Here is a 14,014-nt window from a genome sequence, read left to right on the forward strand (position 1 = left end):
CTTCCCCAGGCTGCTGTGGACGTTCGTCCCAGCACAAGGTGAGTGAAGGTCCCTCAGCTCCTTTCTACCGTGCATCCTCCCATGCCAAGGACTTGGCCACACAGTGCCAGGTCCAGGCTGGAGGGGAAGCTCGGCTCTCATCGCCACCAAGTTGCTCTGTCCGACCTCCATCCAGGCTCTCTGGGTGGAGGTCAGCAGGAACTGGGGACAGGAGCCTCAGTTCTCCCGTCCCTCTTTGATCATCCATTTATAAAGCAAGGCAGAGGGGTACATTTGTCTAGAAGCTGTTCGGAAACTATCCTGCAGGTTTTATAGTAGACACACATGACAGTTTCCAAGACTGGACCTTAGACTCTGAGATACGTAAACCCCTGTCAGATGCACATCAGCAGCTAGTTCTGGTTTTACTGCATCCTTTTTCTGTAGAAGCAACTTTCAAGATAGATTGCTCATGCTGATACAAACCTGGGCAAAACCACTGGGATTATTGCACTGAAGTCATCGGCGTGAGTGGTCCGTGTTCTGGCCATAGCAAGGGGTCGCGGCCAGCCCGGGCGTGCTGCACCTGGCAGTCAGGACAGCTCAAGCATCCTCAAGCATCCTCTCCCCATACTCACCATAAGCATGGCTGGAGGGTGCCAATCTGTCACTTCAGACCGGAGTGTGAGTATGACGGGGCTGTTGGGCTACTCAGCCTCTGTTCTTCTTCTACCTCCAATACTTCAGATGTTGACAGAAGGCTTGATGCGAGCTATGGGGTTTGTACACATGCTCCGGTACAAGCCCTGCGTCTGTGAACCAGATACTGTGCAGAACCATCTCGGGGGGCTGGAGACCCACTTGGTCTCTGGCCTGGGGTTCAGAGCGGGGTTTGAGGAGCAATTGCCAGAGGTCATATAAAAACACATCTTTTAGAGCAAAACTTAATGTGCCTGTCTCTCCGCTAGAACAAACCCTCTTAGGTTGATTCAGGAATGTCACAAAAGTGATTTTGATTTTGAAAAGACTTGCGCTGCCTGAAGCAAAGATCAATTGCTTTGGGAAACGCTTTGGCTAAATCTGTCTCTGCCTGCATCAACCATCTCCTGCCCTAGAAGGGGATATTCTCTAATGCTGAGCATCCGAAGGCTGGAGCTGTGGGAAGGGTGCTCCAAAGTTGTGCCCTGGCACCAGAGATGGGGGGTGACATCCATGAGACCACGGTTCAGTGCAAGGCGCAGGGACAACTGCCTGGGACCCTCCACCCAGCAAGGCTTGACCCAGGCTCTGCAGACAAGCCACGGGAATATTTACCAGCCCTCGTTGCCGATGCTGTAACATCCCCAGAGCAGATGCGTACTTACTGCTTGTGCTGGTGGCCCTCCCCATGCACAAGTCCATCGGCTGCAGCCAGAGGTCCTCTTCAGCAGCTGGGGAGCGGGGGCCAGGTCAGAGACAGGAGCTGGGAAGCGGAGATGGAGGCTGGAGAGGCACACCAGCAGTAAAAACATCAGTTACGTTTACAAAGATCTTCTGGGAGGGTTTTGCTTGGGAGCACTTGATGGTGGGCAGTGACACCCAAGCAACCTGGGCAAAGGACATGCAGGTCCAGCCGCCAGGTCCCTCTGTGGATGGGAGTGTCAGCCCAGCCCCGGCCATGCTGCAAAGCGGGTGAGAAGCAGAGCTCAACAGGCAGCAAACCAGAAAGGGGCTGGAGCTGCCCCAGCAAGCTGACAGCTCATGCACGGCAAGCGGGGCAGGGACCCCCCTTTCCGCCGGCTGCAGCCATGGTCAGGTCCCAGCCAGATCCCGCGCAGCAAGAAGGAGAGGGAGTTACTCTGATGCAGCAGCATGCATCCTTCCCTTCCCGGCTGTTGAAGCACACCTATGCCCCTGTGAAATACAGAGCCTGCAGGCAGCCGGAGGGGGAAGGAACAGACTTTTAAAGACCCTGCGCAGCCTGTAAGCATGCATGAGTAATTAACCAGTGTTAGCATCATGGCAGAATTCAGTGTCTTAAAGACCAGCGTGGCAGGTCGTGTTAAAGGAGGCTGACTTTCCAGTGCAAGGTCTGAAGAGCGGCTCTGAACCCAGCTGAGATGCTTGCATGCCTCTGCTCAGGCCCGTGGGCACCACAGGACCCCCGACTCCAGGAGTCACCCTGGGCTGACCCTTGTTGAAACTCCCGTAAGTCAGGTGCCCTTCGCTGGAGCCGACAGCAAGGAGGTGGCGGCCTCCTCCGTGGGCAGCTGAAGCAGTGGCCAAACCGTGTGTGGGATCGGAGCCACCCCAGCCCAGATGCCTCTCGGCCCTGGCTTTGCTTGTTGCCTGCAGAGTTACCCTGCCTGCCCTCCCCACTGCCGGGCTGCAGCAGGAGCAGTCGACCTCCAGCCTACGCAGGGGACCCCAGGGATCCCATAGACAGGTGTTTCCTCAGCCTTGGTCTAGGGAGTCTGTAAGGCAGGCTTTGTCTGGAAACTCCCTCTTCAAGGATGGAGGCTTCCTTGGATGTGGTTATTTGACGAAATTCCCCTGCCCTCAGGAGCTTCTATTCAGATAAATTACATGATTGCTGTCGTAAATTTTCCTGTGGGCTCATTTGGGATTATTAAGTGGTTTCCTGGGCTTTGCTGCTGCAGGTGATTGATGGCAGAGGAGACAGGGTGCTCCCAGGAATTGGGAATTTCATGGCCAGTCCCCCACGCCAGTGCAGTTCCCTGGTGCTGAACTGCTGTGCACGGGGCCATCGCTCGCCCTGGCCCTGTGGTGAGCCCTCTGCTTTGTCATTGCTGTAAACCTGGGGACTGTCCAACACTACACCCTGCTCATGGAGCGGGAGTAAGTTTGTGATGGATCGCGCGGTGAGGACCTGGGAGCGTCCTTCCCCACAGGACCTCCATGCACCCTGAGGGAGGCTGTCCCATGAGGCATGAGGCTGTTCCCAGGACACAGCATCACAGCCCACCTTATCCCACAGATATGTACGGGGCACGAATTACACACGAAACTTCATGTCTATTGAGAACTTTTAGCCTTAATCTTCTTTTACTGCCGCTCTTCTGCGGCTGAAGTCCCGGGCTGGGAAGAAGAAGACTGAGCAGGCAGCTGTGATGTGCTGCATCCTTCTGCCCTACGCCTGCATCAGCACCCGTGACCCTCGCCGTGCGGACCCCACACAGCACCGCCGTGACAAGCAATGGTGGCAGGAGCTGTCGTCTTCATCTGGTCAAACCTAACCCCAGGGCCACCCTGTGGGCAGCAGCTTTAGCTGGGAGGAGAGATTTGCCAACAGCAGTTTCCCAGTACTCTCAGTGAAGTCCCCGGGACTTACTTTCTGCTCAAGTTTTGTGGCTCCTGTTGCTTCAGAGCTGTCAGCTCACAGGTGCTTCTAATCACTCCTCCAATTAAAGAGACTGAAAGGTGTTTAACGTGCTGCTTATCATTAGCCAGGTCCTTGAACATCCATCACCCGCCTCCTGCATGAGCTCTGCTCATCCTGCGCGTGCAACTAAAGCAGAGCCACCAGCCATGACCGCCCCTGGATGGAAACAATAGAAATAATTTCACAAATTCAAATTACACAGCCCTCAGCTCTTTAAACACTGTTTCTCTCCCGGCACATATTCCTCTTGCTGACTCCAGTTGATTTTGCTTCCAGGCAGGTTTCCTCGCTAGGCTCCTCCTTCCCCAGGCTCCTGTTGAGCACCCGGCATGACATGGGGTCTGCTGCCCACATGAGCTTCACCTGCTTTGCTTTACTCCAAAAGTTCATTCCTGTGACTTCTCCAGCCCTGGCTTCACTGTCAGTTCCTGGGGGAAGCCGGTTTGATATCCAACCCCCGGCACCTCCCTGTGTCGCTCTGTGGGATGATGCTGGTGTTGCCCCCGTGGTCCCTACAGACCCTTTCATCCCTTTGGGTCTCTAGGGGTTATTCTCAGGGCTTGTCCAGTTGTTCTACCTTTCCTTCTTCACAGACCATGAAGCCAGCCAGGCCCACACTTTAAGGGTTTTCCATATGCCTCTACCCAGAAATGGTAAATTCCTAGAGACGAGGGAACCTTTGGGACCAGCTAATGCTAATGCCAGCTAATGCCACACTGCCCGGAACCCAGCTCTCCCAGAAACCTCGGCAATGGAGACTCCAGCCCCTCCCGCCTTGTGACTGGCAATATTTTTCCCAGTACCTACCTCGAATTTCCCTGTGATAATTTAAGCTTGCTTCTCCTTGCGTTACCTGGCATGGGCAGAGTAATCCTTTCCTCATTGCAGGAATCACTTACATTCCTGCAGCCTGCTGCCGCAGCCTCCTCTGCTCTTTCCTACCAATTAAGCAGTCCCATGTCTTGCCAGTTTTTCTTGCTGGTCATGTTTTCCAGGTCTCTGACATCCTTCCCTGGATGCTCTCCAACTGGCCCAAAGGGCAACGTCCAGACATAGCTGCCTTCTCCAGCCACCACTTCCCAGTGCTGTGGAGAAAGGCAGAGCCGTCTCCTGCATCTCCGAAGCCCTCCTGGCTACGCATCACAGAATCACAGAATCACTAAGGTTGGAAAAGACCTGTAAGATCATCACGTCCAACCATCAACCCAACCCCACCATGCCCACTAAACCATGTCCCACAATGCCTCATCCACATGTTCCTTGAATACCTCCAGTGATGGTGACTCCACCACCTCCCTGGGCAGCTTATTCCAGTGTCTCACCATCCCGACATCGTGTTTGCCCCTGTTTTGCTGTTAGCCCCCTGCTCTGCTGTGATTTATTAGAATGTCAGGTCCTTCGCCCCAGAATTACTCACTTGCTTCTTGCTCCCCATTTCTTGTTCGTACGATGGCCTGGTTGTGCTGGGATGCTGCTGGCTTTGGGCTGTGCTCACGGTGTCCTGCTCCCCAAGCATCTTTATTGAATTTGTCAGTGAGTGTGGTGTGGAAGGAGAGTTTGGGGTTAGGAATCCACCTTCCAACATAATTCCCACTCTTCCTATCTTCTTATTCTGTCTGCAAGTCCTGTATCCCGTTATCTCACCTGCTGGCAACTGCAGCCCGGAGGCGGTTATCGGAGCTGGGGCCAGCACTCATTTTATAGCAGGGTTAGACTGAATATGATCTGCAACTTGCTTCTGAGCTTCTTTTATGAACCTGTGCCAAAAGCCTTACAAACATCAAGATACACACACTGCGTTTCCCATTCTTCTGTCAAAGGAGACAATCAGATTGGGTTTGCCCATCAGAAGTCGGTGTCGGTGGCTGCTCCTCCACGTGCTGTCCTACGGGGTCCTGGGGCTGCTTCGCTGCTTGTCCTGGTGTTTCCCAGCGGACTGAAGCTGTGCTGAGCACTCCGTGGTTTTCTCTCCTTTTTGAAGAGCCGTGCAGCATTGCCCTTCTGCTGCCCCCCGATTTTGGCTACACCCCTCCTGCTTCGGGCTCTCCTGCTGCCAGCTCTGCCTACATCTGCAGAGAGGGCTGCCAGACCTGCACCACTCGGTCTCTCCAAGCTCCCCAGCCTTGTTCCCGGGAGAGCCGTTGCCCTTTCACCGGTGCTAATGGCGCACCCCAGCTGATCCAGGCTGACGCACTGAGGCAGTGAATGACCCTGGCACCGCAGTATCCCTGTCAAGGGCTTCCCCTTCCCACCCTGCAGCATCAGCCCTGGCTTTGCCTGTCTCCTTCCTCCCCATGTGCTCTCATTGCCTTGCTCGCTGAATCCTTTTTCTTTTCCCTTTGGCCTTCTTGATTTTGCATTCCAAGCTGATGCATTTACATTCAAACCTGCCTGCCTGCTTCCCGGTCACTCCCCAGACACCTGGTCCAAGGCTCGCAGCTTGGAGGGAGCACAGGGTGCTCGCCATCTTGCCACGGCCTTTGGCGTAGCCTTTGGCATGGTCTCCCGCAGCCTCCTTGCCCTGAGCACTCTGGTCTAACTGGCCCTGCTTGGAGCAGCGTGTTGAACCAGGCATCCCCGGAGGTCCCTTTTCTCGGTCCCAAGCTCTGGCTCTTTCCCTCCACAAGACAAAGAGCTCCTTCATGTTTTGGCCGCATTCATCCCACTTATTTCCCCCCACACCCTCTGCATCCACACCCTGGAGGTTAGAAGCAAAGCCAGAGACTTTCTCTTCTACTCGCTTTTTCCTGAAAAAAATGACTTTTAATGCCTTGGGAGTGTTTGCTGGACAGTCTGTCCCTGCTGTCCTCGTTCCACACTGGATGCCCAGGTGGGGACATTCTCCATCCCCGCGATGTCCCGGGCTTTGGGTGAGCCTGACAATCGCTCACCAGAAGGCCCTCGGCGTGCAGTGCAGCCGCCGCGGCAGGATGGCAGCCAGGTTCTCCCTGGATTGCAAACCAAATGCATCCAGCCTTAATATAGAAAGCAACACATTCCTCCTTAATCCCCTGCCTGTCTTCCCAGAACAAGCCGCATCCTTTCATATTAATATTCCAGTCATGTGGCTGAGCCCACCAAGCCTTTGTTATGCCAATTAAATCATAATCTTGATCATGCATTGAGACTTCCAGCTCCTTTTGTTTATCCCTCCCGAGCACCCCAACGGGGCAGGCGTGCGGTGGGCCGACCCCCTGTCCTCCTCTGTGCCCAAGGACTGTGCTGGAAATGCCACCTCCGGGGTCACCTGCGGCTCCTTCGAGCTGCAGACGTGGGGCTGCAAACCCGTCCGTGTGCCAGAGCCGGTGCCGGGCTGGTCCTGGGGGAGACGGGCAGTGCTGGGGCTGGCGAGGCCGGCACGCCTTCTCCTTCCATCGCTGGTGCCAGGAGGTGGAGTGAGGGTGGCCAGGGAGGAAAGCAGAAGGAGGGTGAGCGGCGAGCACCCAAGCTGGGCTCTGAACATCACCTGGCGCCGTGACGCAGCCCCCAGCGCTGGTGGAGGCAGATGTTGCACAGGGGTGACGCTGCCTGGGGACTGCCTGTCCCCACTCAGGCGTCACGGCAAGGGGCCGGCGGGAGGGACGGGACTCCCTGGGCCCCTGTGTGTTGGCTGTGGAGTTAGTAATGGTGCAAGAAACGGCTGTGTGTGTGCGCGCGTGTGTGTACATGTGTGTGTGCGCGCGTATATGTGTGCGTGACAGGAGCGTCCATCTCCATCTGCAGCAGACTCCCAGCACAGCATCGGAGCCGGGAGAAGCCAGGTTTGGGTTATTCCAGCTGCAAGGCAATACTTGGGCATTTTAAGTATCTGGTGTGAATACAAGCTCTGGACATGCTTCCCCGGGGCATGAGCCCTCTCCCAGAGCTTCATGCTTCATCGTCAACACCATCTTGAAACAACGAGCCCTCCCCAGCCCTGCCCAGAGCAGCCCCAAGCAGTGGGATGCTCCCTGGATTTAAGGCAGGGCCCCGCTCAGAACGGCCAAGCTTTCATTACCCAGAGACAAGCCGTCTCGCAGCAGAGCCCAGGGAAATCAACAGTCTGAGGGAAAATTAGCCATTAAACAGCCATCAACGCAAATGCGAGGAGCACTCATATCCTCCCACTGCACCCATATGATCGTTTGCTGGATCCAGCCGGAGACAAACCCAGCTGCTGGGCAGGCTGCAGCAGGGGACATGTTTGCTGGGCTCCCCGGTGTGCCTGGCACCCATGAGGCCACTGGACATCCCCGGGCTGGCGGCAGGTGAGCAGAGCAGCTTTTGGGAGCCGCTGGGCTGGAGCAGCCCAGGGCTCAGGACAGGGCTCAGCTGTGTGCGCAGCGGGGCTGAGCAGCAGGAGTGGGATGTGCTAACCAGCCCTGCCAGCCCCCCTGGCACGGGCAGCGCCTTCCCACCGCAGGGACCCCCCCCACTGCCAACACCTCCCTTTTGTCACAGCACCTTGCAGAGGTGGTCCTCTGGGAGAGGAGCCCGGTGCCCTGAGCAGCACCCCAGGCCAGGCTGTTTCCACAACTTTCCAGCAAGTTTTTCTTCCCCGTGGTCTTGGGAGACACGAGCCGGGTGTGAGCCAGTGGGGTGGGCTGGCCGCAGGGCACCAACAGCATCCAGGGCTGCAGGGCCCCTCACTCCAAGAAGGACATTGAGGTGCTGGAGCGTGTCCAGAGAAGGGCGACGGAGCTGGTGAGGGGTCTGGAGCACAAGTCTGATGAGGAGCGGCTGAGGGAGCTGGGGTTGTTCAGTCTGGAGAAGAGGAGGCTGAGGGGAGACCTCATCGCTCTCTACAACTGCCTGAAAGGGGGTTGTGGGGAGGTGGGTGTTGGTCTCTTCTCCCAAGGGACAAGTGATAGGACAAGAGGAAACAGCCTCAAGTTGCGCCGGGGAGGTTCAGGCTGGATATTAGGAAAAATTTCTTTCCTGAGAGAGTGGTGAGACACTGGAATAAGCTGCCCAGGGAAGTGGTGGAGTCACCATCACTGGAGGTGTTCAAGGAATGTGTGGATGTGGCCCTGCGGGACATAGTTTAATGGGCATGGTGGGGTTGGCTGATGGTTGGACTTGATGTTCTTACAGGTCTTTTCCAATCTCTGTGATTCTGTGATTCTGTGATTCTGAGAGGAGCCAGAGCTGGGCTCTTCACTGTGCAGAGAGGGGACAAGGGACAACCTGTGGACGCTGGGACAAGAGAGGTTCAGACTGGGGCTGGAGACCTCCAGAGGTCCCGTGAGTCACCCCGCGATCCTCTGAGCCAGGGTCTCTGCTGAAGATGAACAGGGAAGAAAGTAATAAAGGATTTTTTTTAAGGTCTCATATTGTAGGGCAGCAGTGGTGTGCTGGAGCCAAATGCCATGGGATGGGGAAGTTTCCTCTCTGAAAGCAAAACTCATTTTCATTTTCCTTGACACAATGAAATAATTTACTCCTTTTGGAGACGTCATAGCAATTCTTAGGGAATTCAAGCAATTTGATTCCTTATCGTTTTGTTACAAAGCCTGCCAAATCATTTAACAATTATTTAGCAGAAATTAATGGCACTGAATATTTCCAGTTCTCCACGTGGGCAGAGGGTTGAGCTGTAAACCCCCCACCGTGTGCCCCTCGTCGGCCTAAATACTGCCTTTCAAGCAGCTGCCTGTGCCCACCACCGGGCGAGGGGCTGGTTTGGCGCCTGCCGTCACCGATGCCCAGCCCGGTGTGGGACCTCACAGGTCCCGCTGCAGGCAGCGCCCTGGAACGGCATCCCAAGACCCATCGGGCACCCCACGGCTCCCCAGCACCGTGCAGCCCCGGCAGGTGCGTGGCATGGCCCCAGGGCATCAGCTGTGTGTTACTGATGGGGAAACTGAGTCAGGGAGTGGCCAGGCCATCACCTCCTGCCCAACGCACCCGTCGAGGGGCCGGGGCTGCGGCAGCATCTCCCGTCCCCTGCCAGACAGGGGTCTGCAGTGGGAAGCTTGGAAAAATGAGCCCCCCCCAATCCCCATCCCGATGCTCTGTGCTGGGAGCACATGGGCACAGTCACGCTGAGGGCACGGCCATGCCGAGGGCTCATTAAGCAGCAGCCGCTGAAGAGAACAAAACCCAGAGCCAGGAGGGCGTCAGTTAGCACTGCTTCATTACTGAGCCTGGTGCCGCACAAAGGAAGGGCCTCACTTGCCCCTTTTTGTCCCTTTCGGGGGCAACTTCTCACGGGGGGACAGTGATGCGGTGCCATCACTGGCAGCACCGTCCCGGAGGAGGGAGGGTGGGAGGACAGGATTTATTCCAGCCCAAAGCAGATAAGTTGCGGGCGGGGAGGAGGAAAACAGGGACAGGGCAAGGCAAAAGCAAACAAGAAACACTTCAGACACATATTTTTTGGGGAAAAGTGCGGGTTTCCGGCAGGACCGGTCAGGCAGCTGGGAAGGAATAGGGGCATGAGGAACAGCCACCTCCAGCAAGTTTCCAGCAAGGGCAAACTCCAGGGGAGCAGGAGGGGGGCTCTGGGGGTGCGAGTCTGCTTTGGGGAGCCCCTGGTGCCCATTCAGGCCGAGGGACCCTGAAGGAGGACCCAAACCTCAGCCCAGGGTCGCAGCACACGCAGGAGAACACCGTGAGACACCGTGCAGGGAGGTGCCCGTGCTCCCTTGCGTCTCCGCAGTGTCCCCAGCCATCACCCTGCCCCACCGCTCGCCAAAGGTGACCCCGTGTTCCCTGTCCCCCCGATGCTGGGTGACCCTGGCTCCTGTGGCTCTGCAGGAGAGGGCTGGTGTGTGGCACCCAGTGAGCCAAAATTAGCTCGTCAGCTGCCGCCCCTCCTCCAAACACTGACGGCTTTTATAGCCAGCGTCTGGCTGCGGGTTGGGGCTCGTGCTGACATGAGAGCAGTCGTGCTGGTGCATCTCAGCAGTCTGCAGCCACCGCACCATCGCTGTCAGCCCCATCCCCGTTTGCACCATCCCAGCATACACCATCCCTGTCAGCACCATCCCCTGCGTGCACCATCCTTGTGTGGTCGTGGCCGATGGCAGCTGAGAGGTGGCCACGTGCCGTGGCAGTTTTATTGCCATCTGAGCTGCTACAAGGAGCCCCGTGCAGGAGGAGCTGCGTGGCTGGGCTGGCAGCACCTCTGCTCCCCTGCTCCCGGGCTCTGGGAAGCCATGGGTTTGTAACACAAAGGGACGGGCTGGGCCATCAGCACGATGGTCTCCTCGCCACCCGTGATCTCCGTCTGTCTCCCTGGAGGGGAGATATTCATAGAGACAGACGCGAGTCAGGAGCAGAGATTTCTGCATCGGGTGGCGAGTCGATCTTTGCTAAGGCTGGGGTGACTTTCTGCGCCTCTCGTTGCACCCTGTGCCCCAGGGAGACCTTCAGGCTACCCAAGGTTCAGCCTGGACCAACGCCTCTGAGATGTCCTCTGCTGCGACAGCAGCGCGGTGCCCTCATTCTTACTGCCGTGAAACACCGCTCGGGTCGATGCTGCCTCCCCGCATTCCTAAAACCGCAGTTTGGGGTTCATAACTGGAAATCTTGAAGCCAAACACCCTAAAAATGCTTCAGTGAAAGCGAATCTGTGTCTGACAGCAGCAGCGTGTCCCCCAGCACGGGGCCGTGCCGGGGTGTCCCCGCTCCTGTGGCCTCGCTGACCCGGCGGGGAGGGGGGCGCGGGGCAGAGGTGGCTGCACAGCCCTCGCAGAGTTGCTCGCTCTTGTAATTAGAGGCAGTAATTAGGGTGCTCCTCTCCGTCCCGTGCTGTGGGCTCACAGGCAGCGCAGGCAGCTCATGGCCTCTCGTGTTGCCTCCCCATTTCACTCCTCCATCCCCAGGCGTTCTGCTGGCGCAGGAGGAGGACGGGACCGTGATGCTGCCGGCGGTGCCCGGTGTGGCACAGCTCCTGGTGCTGAGCTGCCTGGGCTGCCTGCCCCGCTGCCCGCCCCGCTGCCCGCCCGTGCCGGACCCCCAGCACTTCTAGGGGAGGTTTTGCTCCGGCTGAAAGGTCACGGGTAAAGTCAAATAAAAAGCCGGCGAGGCCTTCCCCTGCCTGCCTGCCAGCGGGGCTGGGGGTCCCCTTGTCCCCGCCGTGGGCAGGCTGACGCTGCCCATGGCCTTGGCCTTGGCACTGGCTGCCCGTCGCAGAGCTGGGCTGGGGACGTGCAGCTTCATCAAACCCCATCTGCAGAGGCGGTCGGAGCATCCCTGCCCGCCGTGGGGCGAGGAGGGTGTCAGCACTGAGCAGCTCCCCGGGAGACCCAGCACCCACCAGTTGTCATCCACAGGGTCCTGGGGCAGCCTTGCACCAGCCACCCCCTCCGCGTCCCCTCTGGCCCCCCGCCGCTGTCCCCGCCGCGGGAGAGCAGCAGCGTGGCAGCGCTCCGCTCCGGCCTCCCCTCTCGCGGCAATCAACAGCCATAAATATTGCTTAGCGTCTGAACAGCTAAGCAGCTGCTTAGGAAATGAGTTACTACTTAATTACACAAAATTGCGAAGAAATTTATTTTCGGAGTGATAGTGGGTTTGGTCTGACGTGAATTCCTAACAGTGTGACATTATTCTCCCTGGGAAAGGGAGCTGCTGCCGCGCCAGGATGTATGCCGGCACCGGGACGCAGTTCAGCACAGTTTTGCTGCAGCAGGTTTCTGCAGAATAAAGACGGGGCTGTGGTTTGCAAACGGCCGCGCCAGGGTGTCCCTGTGTCCCCAGTGTCCCCAGCCTTGCCAGGAGCACGCAGGGGCAGATGTGCGTCATAGCTCTGGACCAAATAACTATTCCCATTCCCAGGGCAAACCAGGCTGTAATTATCATTGGTGTTTCAGAAACAGCAGCACCAGCTATCGCTGTGGTCGATGTGAAATTTAAGGCAGAAAAGCTCTCGTATTCCCAAGGGGAAAAGGCTGCTGGTGGGCAATGTGCGCTCGCAGCCCAGAAAGCCAACCGTATCCCGGGTGCCAGCACTGGCGGTGTGACCTGCAGGTCGAGGGAGGTGATTCTCCCCCTCTATTCTGCTCTGATGAGACCCCACCTGGAGTCCTGCGTCCAGCTCTGGGGTCCTCAGCGCAGGAAAGACGTGGACCTGTTGGAGCGAGTCCAGAGGAGGCCACAGAAATGGTCAGAGAGCTGGAAAACCTCTCCTGTGAGGACAGGCTGGGAGAGCTGGGGTTGTTCAGCCTGGAGAAGAGGCTCCGGGGAAACCTTCATGTGGTCTTTCAGTACTTAAAGGGGGCTTATAAGAAAGATGGGGACGGTTGTAAGAAAGGGGTAACGGTTTTAAACTAAAGGAGGGGAGATTCAGACTAGCTATAAGGAAGACATTTTTTTACGCTGAGGGCGGTGAAACACTGGAACAGGTTGCCCAGAGAGGTGGTAGATGCCCCATCCCTGGAAACATTCAGGGTCAGATTGGACGGGGCTCTGAGAAACCTGATCTGGTGGAAGATGTCCACGCTCATCGCAGGGGGTTGGGCTAGATGGCCTTTAAAGGTCCCTTCCAGCCCAAACCGTTCTGTCATTCATGATTCTATAGGTTTGATTCAGTAGGTAGGGATGGAGCAGGGGCTGTGCGGGGAGGGCTGTGTCCTCCCTGTCCCTTGTAGGGAGCGAAGCCAAGGGATGAAACCCAGCCCATCCTGCCCGGGACCTGCAGCCCTGTGCTCCTGATGGCCACTTTCACAGAATCTCAGAATCACTAAGGTTGGAAAAGACCTGTAAGATCATCAAGTCCAACCATAAAAAAAAAACAAAAAACCAAACCACCACACACCCCCCCAGAAAAAAAAAAACCAAAACCACCCACAAACCACAAAACACACCACCACCCACACCAAACCAACCCACCCAACACCACACAGCTCCATGCCCATCAAGCCACATCCCACAATGCCGCATCCACACGTTCCTTGAATACCTCCAGTGATGGTGACTCCACCACCTCCCTGGGCAGCCTGTTCCAATGCTTCACCACTCTCTCAGTAAAGAAATTTTTCCTAATATCCAGCCTGAACCTCCCCTGGCGCAACCTGAGGCCATTTCCTCTTGTCCTGTCGCTTGTCACTTGGGAGAAGAGACCAGCACCCACCTCACCACAACCCCCTTTCAGGTAATTGTAGAGAGCGATGAGGTCTCCCCTTTCAAACCGTGGTGAGAAAACTCTGCCCGGTGTCTCTGATTTCCCCCTCCCAACAAGGTGCTGAGCTTTCCCCTGTGGTTTTTGTTGTTAAACCTCCCTTGTCACTATTCCAAGCACATTCCTTTTGCTCTCTGTCCCATGGAGGTGTCCCATGGCAGCGGGACCAGGCAGGGTCCATCTCCATGTGGACGAGCTAGCGGTCGGGGGGACCCTGCGAAGCTGGAGGGATGCGTGTGGGGCTGCGGGGCCGGGCTGACCCCACTTGGATGTGCTCAGCCCCAGCATGGAAACTCTGGGTCTGGAGTGGGCCAGGAGCTGGAGAAGTACCCAGCATCTGTCCCAGCCACCGTCCTTCTTCCCCCGCCCAGCTGCTACCACCAGAAAATAAGGAGCTTTCCTTGGTGTGGAGCTATCTGGGGTTTATTAACCATGGCCACGGTGAACAGGGACCTAGGCACATCGTTTTGGCTGTCCCAGGCAATGCCACCCGACACAGGCAGCAGGAGCAGGGCTCTGCCCGCTGAGGGAGGTGGGTGATAATGCTCACA

The sequence above is a fragment of the Gavia stellata genome, chromosome 20, assembly GCF_030936135.1.
Source record: "Gavia stellata isolate bGavSte3 chromosome 20, bGavSte3.hap2, whole genome shotgun sequence".
Lineage (NCBI taxonomy): Eukaryota > Metazoa > Chordata > Aves > Gaviiformes > Gaviidae > Gavia > Gavia stellata.